Consider the following 16168-nt stretch of genomic DNA (forward strand, 5'->3'; position numbering starts at 1 on the left):
CATGAAGGTTTCTTGGACCCTTTTCCCGCCTTCCTGCACAGAGGAATTGCATCCTGCTGCACCCCAAGGATAGCCTCCTTGAGGAAGGACCACCTTTCCTGGACCCCCATACTAGCTACCTCCTGGGCTCCGAGTGCCTCCCTGACTACTGCCCTGAGCACTTTGAAGTTGTCTTTCCTAAAGTCAAGTATTTGCGCTGTGCTAGTTACCCTCCCCACCTTTCTCTGAATAGCAAACTGGATCATTTCATGATCACTGTCCCCTAGCCTCCCTTGTTTGTTTGTTTTCAAGGAGCTTCTGAATGCAGCTATATCGGAACCAAAATTTCTGTTTTATTGGACATTCCAATTTTTTTTTTTTAAATCATTCATTTTGAATGGGAATCAAAGAAATTTCAAATTTCTTGCATAATGAAATCTTGGATATTGGTGGGTCAGTTTTTAGACCTGTGGGAAAGTTTATTTAATCCTTAAATGGAAATTAAAAGTTGCCTACACTAAGTGCAAGCTGGGGCTCTATTCGTAGACAAGGTTTATGGACTGAAGGAACACCTTTCAACATATAGCATCAGAGAGACTGAAGGCTTCTTAGATGAAGAAAATTTGTAGGTTACATTACAAGAAAAAATGTGTTCAAGAAATGGGGGAGGGGATGGGAGGGCGGGGATTAGCAGCCCTCTAATTGGGGTTTGTTAGGCCTCAACTAGAGTACTGTATTCAGTTTTGGGCATGGATGTAGATAAGTTGCAGAGGATCCAAGATCATCTGATAGAGGTTATGAAAGGACTGGAAATATCCTAAATTGTCAAAAGCAAAAATAGGCACCGACCTTAAGAAACAAGAAGAAATGTAATAAAATAAAAAGTATAGTACCTATATAGAAGATGTTTACCTTGAAAAATAGGTAAGGCCACTCCAATTCTATAAATTTTAATTCAAAGAAAAATAGAAACTGCAAATGGCAAAACTGTAATGTTTTACCTGGCTTTGGTTTTAATGACAACCTGAAAGCTTATTTATGTTTGTAAAATGTTAATTGGAATATGCAAGCAACTTTGACCAGATTTTGAGTTAGCCTGGGCTGCCAAATTATGTGCAGCTCAGTGTTGGCTTGAAACAAGAAAAACCTTGTTTTCAGTCGAGATTTAATTTTAGTTATTTAACCTGTTTCAACATCTTCTTCACTAGAGTCTAGGCATGAAGATGACCTTGCTGTTTTTGCTAGCAGGGTTGCTTTGCAAAGTGACTGAAGTGAGGACATTTATATGTCAGCAGTAGTTTGCAGTAGAGTCTAAAGGTCAGTCACTGCTTTCCTTTTGTATTTGAAAGGTCTCCTGTCAAGGGAGAAAGAATAGCTTGGTGGTTAAGGTAAAGGCCTTGAGGATTAGGTGCAATTCCCTGCTCTGGTGTATACATTGTGATATGCTTCAGTAATTCATTTAGCCTCAAGAGCACCATATAGGCATACCATCTGTGCCTCAGTTCCACTCCCTAGGATTAATAGAACTTTTTTGCTTCTGAGGGTGGTCTGAGGTGCTCAGAGACTCCAGTTAAGCAGATGGGGGGAGAGACTAAAATACCTGCATAGCTACATGTAGTTAACAGTCACTCAATACTTGCAATGCAACTATGAGAAAGCTACAGCATACAGAACTCTTGCTTTCATTACTTAAAAAATTATTCAGTCTTTATTATGAAATTCAATTTTTTGCAAAGCATTCTTCTGATAGTGTACTTCTATCAAACAGAAAGGGGACATTTGAAGATAACGATGCTAAAGGTGGCTAATTAAGCCAGTCACGTGGAGGTGGTAAAAGATTGAAATAATACTTCAAGTCTATATGGCTATAAACTTTGGCCTCCAAATTTTACAGAGAATAAGTCTCTTCTCTTTTTATAATACTTCATAGTTATAAGCCACCTGTCATCCGAGACTTGCCAAAGTACTTTATCAAAATTAATTCAGACTTGGAGCGCATATTCATGTAAAGCAGTTAATATACAATGCTCATTTTACTTCCATAGATGAAAGGCAGAACAGATGGATTGTGAAAACTATCCCAATGTTGAGGTGAACCTGAGGCAGTCAGAAATACATGACAAAAGCCTGGCCCTAACCACTAATCTTTTGAAGTTTAAATTTAAGCCCAAAAGTGCAAAGCCGTTGGCTTTTATATTCTTCCATGTGTGTTCAAGTGATCCCAAGATAATGGACATGGCTGTTACTTTAAGTATCATTACTTCTACTGGGAACATTTATCATCAAACAGGAGATTTCAAGTGAAAAGTCTTTGTCTTTTAAGCACTGTTTTTTTTATAACAACTCTACTGGAACACTTAACTTCTCTATGGGTGGGTATATGTGTGCAATTAATGTGCCTTAAGGTTTCTACATGTTAAAATAAGGGATTGCAGTCCAACTCAGAGGCACTGGCTTAGGGCAATGCTCCATGGCTGAGCAGCAGTAGTGCCCTGAACTCTCCCCTTGCTTTGCTTTCTGAGGGAATAGGAAAGCTCCTAGTCCCCACAGCACCAGGCTGGGAACAGAGAGTTTCCCCATCCCTTCAGCCCTGCCACTGCCAGCCCAGTGCATGCCCCAGTCAGCAGCAACTCCCTGCCTGTGTCTGGGGAGAGCCAGGATCTGAGCAGCGCCAGGACCAGGAACAGAGAGCTTCCTCATCCTCTCAGCAAGCAAAATAAGGGGAGACTCAGGGTGCTGCTGCCACTCAGCCATGGGGTATCACCTCAAGACAGAACTGCTGAGCTGCAATCCTGAGCTCCACACTGGAGCCATGGACAGCTCTCCACTGGCCTCCCCCACACCCTGTTCCCTGTGGCCTGCTGCTGCCTAGGTTGACTGGGAGCAAATTGCTCCCTGTTGGCATCTACACATGTGCTACTGCACAGTAGCTAATGCACCATTAATCTACTACCTGTATTTGTTGGTACTAGCAAACAGTGCACTAGCCTAATTTAGCTTAATGCACAGTAAAGCATCTCGTGTAGATGCTGCCTGCCTGTTTGTCTGTTAACTGCATAGGTTCTAGTCTTATTTATTTGGTTACTTGTTTTGTGTGTGGTCTATGTTTTTTAGAAAGCAAGAGGAAATAGACTCCATGTAAAAATCAGGAATTTCAGAAAGCATAGTGAAAATAAAAATGCAGCTGGGCTTTGGTGATCTCTAATTTGTTATTCAAAAAGAACCTCTTGTGTAAGATCGGTGAAGCAAGAAAAGGAGCCATATCAGGAGTAAATGAACAGAAGAGCTTCCCTTGTGATAGTCTATCGCTGAGGTATTTAATGGCAGAGGGAAATGAGCAACAAAGATTAAGATCAAGTAAGAAATCAGCGTTACTGTGGTTAAAAAACCCAAACAACAAGAACTGTTAGATTACACTTACTCAAGTCTGGGTGACAACAGCAGCAAAACCAAACAAGATTTGTTGGCTTTAAGAAGGTGGAAATGTCTAGCAGCTACAGAAAATCTGCCCAGATCAATTAATTGAAATGCCAATAAAAGTCTTTGACACAAAGAGATGTTTGAGGTCCAGTAATTCAATGAGTTAATCCTCTCCACTCATCTGTTGGCTGAGAAAGCAAATAGAGGAATTGGTATGATCACACAGGGAGATAGGAGTCTATAAAATATTTTCTTCTTTGTGACCATGTTTGAGTTCAATTACTTGACAGCTGAGGAGAGAGCTTGGGGAGAACCTGTGAACAATGGCATTTGGAATTCTGCAATCTGTGGATTGTTTTTTTTAAGTGTAAATCATATTTTTCAATCTTCTCTTTGGCTTTGCTGAATGTGGTAGAGGAAATTAAATCACAAGATTGCATCCAGCATAAAAATAAATGCCAGATTGACACTGAAAAAGCAGGGGTACAGGGGTCTTGCAGAACATATATGTATGAGATGCACATCCTCAAAGTATAGTGGCAGAGGATTTTTAGTGGTGTTTTTCTTGTAATATACATGGGCAAATAACCAAAATTACCTCTCAGAGTATGGATATACAAAAGAACTTGATGTGCAGTAAAAAGAAATGTGATTTATCATGTATCAGATGTTCCACAATGTCTGCTCACGTGCATATTCTTAGTAAGTTTAAATTAAACCATGGCTACTTAGTCTTCAAAGAAAATAGAATAAAGGCCTTGTTACACATTAATTTTAGGCAGGTCCTGGAGCTCTTAAGCCTTGGATTGTCCACACATTAATAGTCCAAATTAATTGTAAGAACACTTCAGACAGCTTGAAGTTGCACCACTCCAGGGCAGGCTTATCTCTGCTCTGTGTTATCCAGCTCATGTTTCATTAATATGGCCACTCCTCACAGGTCAGCTGCCCAAGTTGCAGTCCTTCACCATCCCAGGATGCAGTGTCCCTTCCCCAGTCCTCTTTTTCTATGGAGACAAACGTTCTACCCCTTGAATTCTACTGCCTAGGGGGTAGTTCTGGCATCAAGCAAACTCGCCTTCCCACCCCCAGAGGTGTAACCCCAAACAAACACCCTACAGAGCACATGCCAGGTCAGGTCACAGGGCATGGACAAGTCCAGAGTGGGGACAAAGTAGACTAAGGAGGAAACAAGGAAGGGGCTGGTTTGGGTGCTCAGGAACTGGGGCTTCCTTTCTGAGGCAAAAGCACCTTCCCTCACCACTTCTACCTCCCAGCCACCGCAAGAAGCATGATCAGTACCCCTCCAAAGCTCATTCCAAAATCCCAATTTATTAAAACATGAGACCTTCTTTAATTTACTTCCTCTTCATTTCTTTCTTAATTACTTTTTTTTTTACTTTTATCCTTCAGTGGTTGATGTTCTTCATTTGACCACCCATCCCCTACCCCCATATCCTTTCCACCTCCCATTTCTTTACCCACCCCCATCTCATTAACTCTCCACCTCTCAGCTTCAGATTCCCCTCCCCTCCCAACCCATCTCTCACACCCTGCCACCTAAAGCAGGGCAGAAGCCTGTCCTGGTTCATCAGCCCTGTAGTAGCAACACACATGTGTAGCTCCTAGACAGGTCCCTGCTTGCCAGCTTTCTAGTGGCAAGTCATAACTGTACAGGTAGAGGGACAGTCAGGAATTTTTAGTCTTAAAATGCAACTGCTCCAAACTCGAGCTAGTACTAACACTGATTAACATTTCAGCAGCTCAAAGTGCAACTCGTAACAAGACCCAAAATTACCACATTTTAGCTTCTGCTTATTGTATCCTAAGGGGTCTTGTGGGTATCCATTATTAAACAACCACATGTATTCATTCATTCAGGTGCCCTTCAATTCAATTGAGAATTTTTACTTTACTGCTAACTAAATTTTCACCTCAGAATAGCACTGGGAAGGGATGTCTTTTCATAGATTCATTGATGTTAGAGTCAGAAGTTACCTCAGTAGGTCATCAAGTCTGACCCCCTGCCCTGAGCAGGAAAGAGCACTGGGGTCAGACAACCCTAGCCAGGTGCTTGTCCAGTCTCCTGTTAAAGACCCCCAAGATAATGGATAGCACCACATCCCTTGGAAGCCCACTCCAGATTCTGGCAACCCTAATTGTGAAGAAGTTCTTTCTATTGTCCAACCTAAATCTGCTCTCCATCGATTTGTGGCCATTGTTCCTAGTTATTCCAGGGGTGTTGAAGTAAATGGAGCATCTCCTATTCCCTGTTGCTCTCCCCTGATGAATTTATAGGCAGCCACAAGATCATCTATCAGCCTTCTCTTGCAAAGGCTGAAGAGATCTAGGTCCCTCGGTCTCTCCTATATGAGCAGGCCTCTGACCATAAGAATAGCCCTCCTTGGAACCCTTTCAAGATTCTCTGCATCCCTCTTGAAGTGCGGCACCCAAAACTGGATGCAGTACTCCAACTGCAGCCTGACCAGTGCTGCATACAGGGGAAGCATCTGGACCTGTTTGTCATGCATCTGCTAAGGCACAATAAAGTGCAGTTAGTCTTGTTGATCACTTTGTCCCATTGATGACTCATGTTCATCTTGGAGTCACCACTGCTGTGCTGCTGAGGACGTCACCCCCCAACCTGTAAGTATGTTGGTGGTTCTTTTTGCCCGGGTGCAGCACTTTGCACTTGTCTTTGTTGAACTGCATCCTATTTCATTCTGCCCATTTTTTCCAACCTGTCCAGATCTGCCTGAATCCTACCTCTGGTGTGTTAACTTTTCCCCATAATTTGGTATCATCTGCAAACTTGGACAGGGTGCTCTCCATGCCTTTGTCCAAGTCACTGATGAAGACACTGAATAGTACTGGTCCAAGAACCAAGCCCTGCAGGAGTCCACTGTCCACATCTTTCCAGGTTGACATTGACCCATCCACCACCACTCTCTGGGTGTGATCCCTAAGCCAATTTACCACCCACCTGACTGTGTAATTATCTACATCACAGCCTGTCTGTTTATTTACAAGAACAGAATGTGATACCATATCAAAGGCCTTCTTAAAGTCTAGGTAGATGACATTTACTTTGACTCCTGTGTCTAAGCATTTTCTAACCTGGTCATGAAAACAAACAAGGTTAGTCAGGCAGGATCTACCTGCAATGAATTCATGCTGATTTCCTTTCAGCATTATTTCCCCTGCTGGGCTCCCCCACCATGTTATCCTTAATGATTTTTTCCAGAGTTTTCCCAAGAATAGAGGTGAGACTAATTGGCCTATACTTTCCTGGTTCCTTCGTCCTCCCCTCCTTGAAAATAGGGAACACATTGGCCCTTTTTTAGTCCTCTGGGCCCTGACTGGAGCACTGAGTGCTTGAACAGCCATGTCAGCAGCTCTGCTATGACACTCACCAATTACTTCAGTACCCTTGGATAAAGTTCATCTGGGCCTGCTGATCTGAACACATGCAGCCCCTCCAAGTACCCTTTCACTAAGTCTGCATGGACAGTTGGTGGACTGGTGTCCCTTCTGTGTCTATCTGTGATCCAATTGGGAGATTTGTCTGTGTCTCGGAATACAGATGCAAGGAACTCATTGAAGAGCTCATCTTTGTCCCCACTCTCTGTCACCAGTTGCCCTAGTTTGTCCTGTAGGGGTCCTATGTTTGTAGGTATATACAGAACTTTGGTTTTGCTCCCTATATACATAAAGAAGATCTTTTTGTTGTCCTTATTTTTTGTCACCAGCCTAAGTTCTAATCTTGCTTTGGCCTTCCTAACTGATTCCCTTCAAGTGCGAGCCAGGGACGTATTCTCCTCCTTGGTAGCTACCCCCTGCTTCCACAGCCTGTATACCTCTTTCTTTGCCCTTAGGCTTTCCTGGACTTTCCTGTTCAGCCAAGAGGGATTCTTGGCCCCTTTGCCCCTCTTTTATGTGCAATGGGATTGTCTCCTGTGCCTGTAGGATTGTTCCCTTGAGGAACGACCACCCTTCCTGTACCCCCATTTTGCCAATGCTCTTGAGCTTTAACTCATCACTAACTAATCTTCTGAGCACGCTGAAGTTAGCCTTTCTGAAGTCTAGCACTTCAGCCCTGCTGGTTAGCTTCTTTGCTAGATACTGAATTCAATCAATTGATGGTCACTATCCCCTAGGTTACCTTGTACCTGCAGATTCTCTACCAGGTCATCCCCTGTAGCTAACACCAAGTCCAGCAAGGTGTTTCCCCTAGTGGGATTGTATACATCCTGTGTTAGGCAGAGGTCCTATATGAAGGTTAAGAACCTACATGAGCATTAGATTTAGCTGCCTGCTCCTCTCAGCAGATATCAGGGTAGTTCAGGTCACCCATGACGACCATATTTCTCAACTGTATGGCCTCTGAGAGCAGTCTGGAGAATTTCAAGTCTAGCTTATCCTCCTGGTGTGGTGGTCTATAGTAGACCCCCACTACCAAGTCCATTTCCCCTCAGCCCCCTTGTATCCTGACCCACAGTACCTCGGTTTGGCCCTCCTCTGATCCCATCTTGATTATAGAGGATGTATATTGTTCCTTAACATAGAAAGCAACACTCCCCAACCTTTTCCCCACTCTATCCCATCTGTAACTCTCTATGCCTACTGCCCAATCATGAGCAGGATCCCACCAGGTTTCAGTTAGTCCAACCAAGTTGAAGTTGTTGCTTGCAAGCAGGAGTGCAAGTTCCTCCTGCTTGTTCCTCATGTGCCTAGCATTAGTGTAGAGACATTTAAGCCCCCCAATGGGTGCCCTTGTTACCCCCCTGTCCTCATGTCTATTGGGCCCCTTAGTATTTACCTTGGTGCTTTTTTTTTTTTTGTCCAGTCAAGTACCTTGCTAGAGCAGGCAACTATGTCAAATAACCCTTTCCGTAAATTTATCAAGGGTCATGTTGAAAGAAGCTAGTTCACTTGCCCTCACAATTTCTGTAGACAGTTTGTTCCAGGATTTTGCTCCTCTAATCCCTGGGAAACTTTACATTTCCAGCCTAAATGTATTTTTTCTATTAGCATAACTTTACTGAATTCAAAGTAGACTTCCTTGCTAGTAATCCTACATCAATGCTAGAAATTCAGGGGGTGCATCCAGATATGCATGGAGGTATGGTTCCCTGGGGACAACTAACAGTGGCACACCTTGAACCGCAGCTATTTATCCTCATGAAATGCCCATGTCATAAGCACTTTGGCGTGCAGCATGTTACCCTGAGTGGGGTAGGGGAGACTGGTGCCAGCACCGAGCTGGCCTCAGCAGTCTTACCTGGGTTCCTGGGGGCCTCCCAGGGCTTCAGCCATGGCAATCCTCTGGGCAGAGCCTGGATGACAGCTGCAGTGTGGCTCCAGGCATCCCGGCTCCTCTCTTCAGTAGCTCATGCTGCCCAAGTGTGTGCTGCTTCAGGGTTTTTTTTCCTTGAGGTTTTTTTTTGAGTCCTGGATATCCAGGGGTCAAAAAAACATGCAGGGGAAAAAATAATTGGAACAGCACAAGCTTGGGCAGTGTGCCTTTGCAGTACGGAGAACACCAGACTGTGGTATGGGGTGCTGCAAACATGTTTGTGGCACCACATACCACACAACTGCACTGATCGGGACATACCCAGGGAGTTTAAGGAAAAAGGAGCATCTAGTTGAAAAGCTAATAACAATGTATAATGTAAATTAGAGGGCATTAATATGATGATATAGTGTAATAGTATGCAGTATTATTTAGGTTATGCAGAGATTAATTTTTTGTCTATTGGGCCTTCTGAGATTGATATTATTTTCACCTATCTACCTTATTGGCATAGGAGGTAGTGCAGGTACTGGAGAAAACAGGGAAATTTGTTATCAGAAATACTGAACTTGATTTACTATGCTTTCACTAATGGCTTACTGAGAAATTTGGGCAAGTCATTTAGGATGATAAAAGACTACAATAAGTCTTCTGCACAGCTTTTAAAATATGTCTTTAAAATGACTCAATATGAACATTTAAACAAATTGCTTTTGAGAAGGATGCATTGGTAACATTTTCTGGTTGATCTAATGTATACTAAGTAGTGTTTCACTTTGGCTCCGTCAGTCAGCCTGAAAATTTGAAATCATCTGGAAAATACAAAAATTGAAGTTACATAACTGTTTAAAAAGACAAACCTTTTAAACGATTTTTTTTTGTTAATCAAAATCTTACATTATTGAAAAAACATTTCAGCTCAAGTGTTTCCTAAACCTTTCTAACTCTTATATTGTAACTTCTTTCATTTTGCTCATGCGTCATGAAAAAGCAGTACTGACTCTGACTTTTGATGTAAGCTTATTCAGGCCTTGCTGACTGTATGTTCTCTGGGGGACATCACGCACAAACTATTGTCTTCTCACAACCTGTCCTTTTCATTTAAAGTAGGACATTCAGTGTTGTCATACATTTACAAAAAGTAAGAAAATATATTTTCAGGTCACTATGCAGAAGCAAAAAATTAATCATATATAATCATAATGTAAAATGTTTTGTAGCATTTTGGAATTAATTCATCCCTATCTGATAATCACAAACCTTCAAGGTGTCTCAGGTTGGGAATCCAAAAACAGTAATCATTTATATAAATGTAAGGAAAAACACTTTTCTTAGAAGTATTGAAATCTATGGGTATCTAAAATTTGTATTTAAAATCATTACAAGTGCTACAAACAATATTGTTTCTACAGTCATGCTTCCTATATTAATAATTGCTATCAAATTAAGATTTCTATTTAATGTGTTACTGTTCCTTGTACAATCCTTTATTTTTCTCTAATTTCCTATGTAATAATGTGTAAACTGCAATTGTTTGTTATTTTTGCAATGAACTGATAATACTCATGTCTGTGTAAATTCCAGAAGCTACAATTAGATGCATCAGGCAGGATATGTCATCTAAAGAGGTGTGAATGAGAACAAGGGCTGCCTATAGACATGCTTATTCATGTTCTAATTTGAACACGTTGGAGCAGACTCAGTTAATTGAGTTTGCTCCACATTCTAATTAGAGTGCTTCAGTGTCACCTCATCACATATATTAAGCTCCCATGCATTTTAAAATGGCCACAGGGGCACTTTATTTAATCTTGATGGATAAGCTTTAGATAAAGCATCCTGCAGTCATTTTGAACTGCATGGGGACTTAAGATGCCTCACTGTTGCATGTATTAATTAGAGCAGCTTTCTGGGAACTGCTCTCATTAAAACAGCCCCCTGAGCACATGTATAAACAGTGAACCTGACTGCATTCATCCTGGAGAAGTATGAGATGATGTGGATATGGTAGGTTGGTGAAAGAAAATGGAGGATGTGGTAGAGATTTTATAGTTCCCACTGACTGAGAGTATGTGTTTGGCTGTTTGTGCATAAGAAGTATCAGATAAAATCCTAACTTTTTGGTCTTGATGATCAGATGCAGCTTTTTTTCCCCTGCTACTGCATCTGGTCAGGAGGCTGCTGTGATCAGTTCAGCTGGATAGAGACCTGGCCACAATTACTCCTCTGTTTTTTCAGTATAAGACCATACAATGCTGTCTGCATGAAGCCTCAATTTAAATCCAGTCAGACCTGAAGCTGGTGCTAAAAGCAGCATATCTTGCTGTGAGCACATGATTCCAGATGTCTCAGGATTCTAAATTAATAGTATGAACTCATGGGAAGGACATGAGCATCACTAAATACCGTTGCTGGATGTACAAGTGATAGGTGGAAAGCTAACAAAATTCTCTGGCATAGCAATCCTTACCTTCCTATTTTTGTGCTCTGGAATCCACACTGATTGGCTGTTGATTCTGATCTATGAAAGACAGGAGTCATTTTTCTGAGCGACACTCAATGAGACCTTTGCCACACTTAAGATTAGCACAGATGCTCACACTCAAGACCTTGATTGACAAGACAGGGATCTGGCAAGGCATGCTCAGTTTATTTTCACTATTGACACAAAATATGTAACATTTAGGGTATGCTGCAATAAGTATCTATTTGGCAGCTGTGGGCATGTCTACACATGACATTAATGCATGTGAATAAACTCTGCTACATATCATGCTGGAATTTATTGCTCCTGGGTGCTAGTCTTCACATGCACCCTTGACTGCAGCATGATGACCTGGGTCAGAGCAGCCCCAGCTGGCAGGGGCCCTGGAAGGTTAGCCTGCTAGCCTGGGGCTCCGCCGACCTGGCTCAATGTGCTGCAGAGGGGCTGGGTGGGCCTTAAGGGTGCACCAGTGCAGGACCAGCCAGCAGGCAGCGCCCACACTGAACACCCCTGTGCCCCAGCCAGCCCCATCAGCATCTACACCTGCATTGCAGTGCAGTCAAGAACTCTGTCTCAGGGTAGTACTTGTATTCACAAGTACTATCTTGTAGCTGAGTTAATTAGATTCTTGAGGCCTAATTGGGCCACATCTATAAACACTGAGACTTTACTGCAGAGCTAGTTAGACAGCTCTGAAGTAAACATCTTGTGTAGCTAGAACCAAGTGGGTGGAAGAATTGAGCTCAGTAGAGGAAGGTGGATTTTTATGTTGGTGAATTAAAGTTTTGCAGAAGCTAAAATGTTGAAGTTGTGGTTCTGTGGATTTGGGCACATAAACATCTTGATTTGCTTCTATCACTTATTTCTAAGATATTTTTCTATCCAGAGTGACTAAAGCCTGAGAGGTGTTTAAATGTTGAAACAGAAATAAATTAATAAGCCTTCATATCAAAGTCCATAAATTGTTTGTCTCATTAGACTGACTTTCTTAATATTGTCAGGGCTTTGATTACATGACTCAAGCTAATACATTACTGTGTTAAAATGTTATCTACCCTATTTATATGACACCTATCAACCTTATCATCTAGGCATCTTTTCAGTGTGTTTTAGTGGAGTAATGACTGCCTTAGTTTGGTTTCCTTTAGTGTTGATTCTACACTCACCTGGAATCCAGGAATGTCACAAGAAAAGCCCTTTTAAGGATCTCTTTAAATTTATTTATTTATCTTTTTGTGCCTGTTTGATCCTGAATTTAACACTAATTTCCCTGTTGAAGTGATTGGCCAAAACACAAATGTAAAAGAATCAGATTTACTGTTTCTCGTATTGCATTCCCTCAAGAATTATGTCTCTTCATTCTTCATAAAAAACATCCTTCCTAGAGGTGAGTAAACAAAGTAGATTGCAGGTTTAAGGATGTTTGAATAGGTAATCATCCTATCTAGTTCCCTAGGAGTCATTTCCCTTGCAAAACCAATCTTTCTAATGTCAGAGTTTCAGTCTCCTCAGTGTCACAATCACAGTAGTGGATTAGGAAAAGTATGGGACATCAGTGGATACTTCTCTCTGTAGGCTACAATACCTTGCTTAATAGGTAAAAGGAAACATTGGCAATAGCAGAAAACAGGCAGACAGACTTTATTGACTTTTTAAACCTTTATTATAAAATAAAGGTAAAAACAAAAGGTAAAAGTGCAAAAGTGTATGGCCCCAGCAAGAGCCAAGTATGAAAAAAGTGTCCATAAAAACTATCAGTATCGCTAATGGGTGCAAACAAGCATTCACCTCAGACAACCTAGGTGTATGCAGATTATTTTAAGCCACCTAGGTTGAGACCAAAGCAGAACATACAGCAGTTTTCCACTGTTGGGAGCAGCACATGCAGCGCTTCACAGCAGCAGGAAGTTGCACAGGGGTCCATTAATTTGGACTGTATAGGATTGGGGGGGCAGGAGGAGCAGAGGCAGGTCTGTGGGGGGCTTGGCAGGTCCTAGGGGGCTGGAAGCTAGGGCTGTCTGAGACAACACCACTTCATGTTCCCTTCTGTTTTGCCATTTTGAAGGGACAGTGTTTCATTTCAATGTTTTTGTTTTGTTTCAAAGCACTATTCCATTTTGTTTTGTTGAAACTTTCGCTGTTTTGACATTTTACCCTTAGGTTATAATGGGGAATCATGAAAATGCCTATAATTTTGTCATTTCTTTCCTGAACTGAATGAAGACATCAGAGAGGGTAGCCCCTGCTGAGACCACAAAGCCTGTCAAATGTTAAGGAGATGGGTGCAGGGATTTCTGGGAAACTGCACCTCAAACTGTTCAGAGCAAAACTCATGTCACTTGTAAATGTGGAGGAACAGGGGGGTTAAAACAGCAGGCATGGTAGCCTCTGCTGAGGCCACAAAGTATGCCAAGTTTCAAGGAGATAGGTTTAAGGGTTTCTGAGAAACTGTACCTCAAGCTGCTGACGAGCAAAACTCATGTCATGTGTATGTGTTAAGGCACAGTGGGGTGGAAACGGCAGGCATGGTAGCCCTTGCTGAAGCCATGAAGCCTGCCAGGTTTGAGGAGATAGGTGCAGGGGTTCTGGGAAATGCATCCCAAGCTGCTTACAAGCAAAACTTGTGACGTGTGACTGTGTGTGTTACAGTGCGCCCTCACTGGCACTGAGGCCTCTACACAACATGGTAGTGGACCCCAATGAGGCCTCCTCCTCCTCCCTTACAGCATCTGTCCAGTCCATCACTTTAAATAACAACAGGTAAGCAGCACAGTAGCACTAGCAACATCGCAAGCTGTGATACCTCTACAGCCCTGTGACTGTGCCAGCTTTGCCCTGCAGGTGCCTTCTCTTTTCACCTGCCACCACATCTTGTTGGAAAAGATAATAGATAGGGAGGGTGCCCTCAAGCTTTGGTTCAGTCATTGTCCTAATGGATGGACCAGTCCACCACTTTAAATAACAACAGGTAAGCAGCACATTAGTACTAGCATCTCAGGCAGCCAAACTGTGACAGAGCCTTTCTTTTCTTTCCTGCAGGAGCTTCTTCTCCAGCAGCTGCCAGAGAATTCTCCATGCCAGCTCCAGCCCTTGGGCTTAGATGTTTCCAGGACCCTGCATCCTTCCAGTCAGCTGACTGGGGACAGGTGCTAGAGGTGTAGGTTGTAGCCATGTTGGTCTAAGGATATGGCACTAGCAGACAAGGTTCTTGGGTCAATCTGATATCTTTTAGTAGACCAACTGAATAGTTGAAATATATTCAGCATGCTTTTGGGTTGAAAAATTTTTCATCAGGCTGAGGAAGCACCTGCTCTTCATGTGTGCAGTGTTCCTGGATGGAAGGAATAGGAAAGAAGCCAGAGGCTGGCATGCAATACTGGCAGGAGATTCAGTCAATGAAAATGGAAATAGGAGGCATCAGGGGGTGAGGGAAAGGCTGGGGTGGGGGGTGAAGGAGGATGTAGCAGGTAAAAGTGGAGAGGTACCTGGGGAGTCAGATGTCCAGCAGGTTGTAATGTGTCAGAATTCCACTGTCAGTGTCTATATTGAGTCCATGAGTTTCTGTACCTAGGACATTGATCAAGTGCAGTTCATAGGCTCGTCTGTGAAAAAAGTGTTTTGTAAATTCAAACAAGCACTGAACCTTGCTAACCTCATCATTAGAAGCTACCTTCCTACAGCCCAAAACAAACTGAATGGATCCAGGCCATGGCATGACAAGACATGCAATATCTGCCAACAATATCTCCAGTACAGAGATATCTTCACAATACATATCTCCATCACCTAATGGAAAACACATGGGAGAAAACAAGCAAGAACTGCATGTCAGAATGAGCACGCACCCAAAATCTTTCAGTGATAAGAACACCCAATTACCCATCTCCAATCTTTCAGGCCTGATCCTCAGGGGGAATTTACAAACCACTTTTTAACAGATGAGCCTACAACCTGCACTTATCAACCTCCTCAATACAAAAACCCATGGACTCAATATAGGAAAAAATATCAAGGAACACATTCATAGGAGTCCAGCAGGTAATATAATGCTGAAGGGCAACCAGCACAGGTTCATAGCAGGGAGATTCTACCTGACTACCCTTGGTTCATTCTATGACACTAAATGCTTAGATGTAGGAGTTGAGGCAGATGTCATCTACTTGGGCTTTAAGAAAGCGTTCGACACAGTATCCCATCCTGTTCTCATAAACCAATTGAATGGCTGTGCCATAAACGATTACACAGTCATGTGGGTGGCAAATTGGCTTAAGAATAATACCCAGAGAGTGGTGGTGGATGGGTCAGTATCGACCTGGAAAGATGTGGGCAGTGGCTTCTAGGCTTGGTACTTGGACTGGTGCTGTTCAAGATCTTCATCAGTGACCTGGATGGGGTGTGGAAAGCACTCTGTCCAAATTCGCAGATGACACAAAACTATCCGGCGAAGTATACTCACTGATGGGAAGAAACCAAATCCAGGTGGACCCAGACAGGTTAGAGAAGTGGGCACAGAACAATAGGATGCAGTTCAATAAGGACAAATGCAAGGTGCTGCACATAGGGAGTAGGAATCACCAGCACACCTATAGGCTGGGGGATGACCTTCTCAGCACATAACATAGTTGAAGAAGGATTTCCCCCCTTCCTGCTGTGAAGACCACTGGCTGATGCCACCCCCAGAAGAAGAGACTCATCCCATACAATTATGATTATCCTTGGCAATGAATCTTGTTTTTGTCAGTTAATCAATAAACCAATTAATTAATAAACTTCTCACAATGGTTGGAATGACCCAAGGATCCATTTAAATTATTTTTCAACCTTCCCACCTTGCTCAACATTTGTTAACACAACCTACACATAATTCTACAGCTTTTCTTAAATGCTTAGCTTTTAATTTGGCCCTCACAGACATACAAGTTTACGAAGTATTCAAAATGTCACCCCTCATTGCACCTTGTATTAACTCTCTCCTGAGTTTTGAAGGA

The sequence above is a fragment of the Gavialis gangeticus genome, unplaced genomic scaffold (genome assembly GCF_001723915.1).
Source record: "Gavialis gangeticus isolate Ggan-Ray unplaced genomic scaffold, GavGan_comp1, whole genome shotgun sequence".
In the NCBI taxonomy this organism is placed as follows: Eukaryota; Metazoa; Chordata; order Crocodylia; family Gavialidae; genus Gavialis; species Gavialis gangeticus.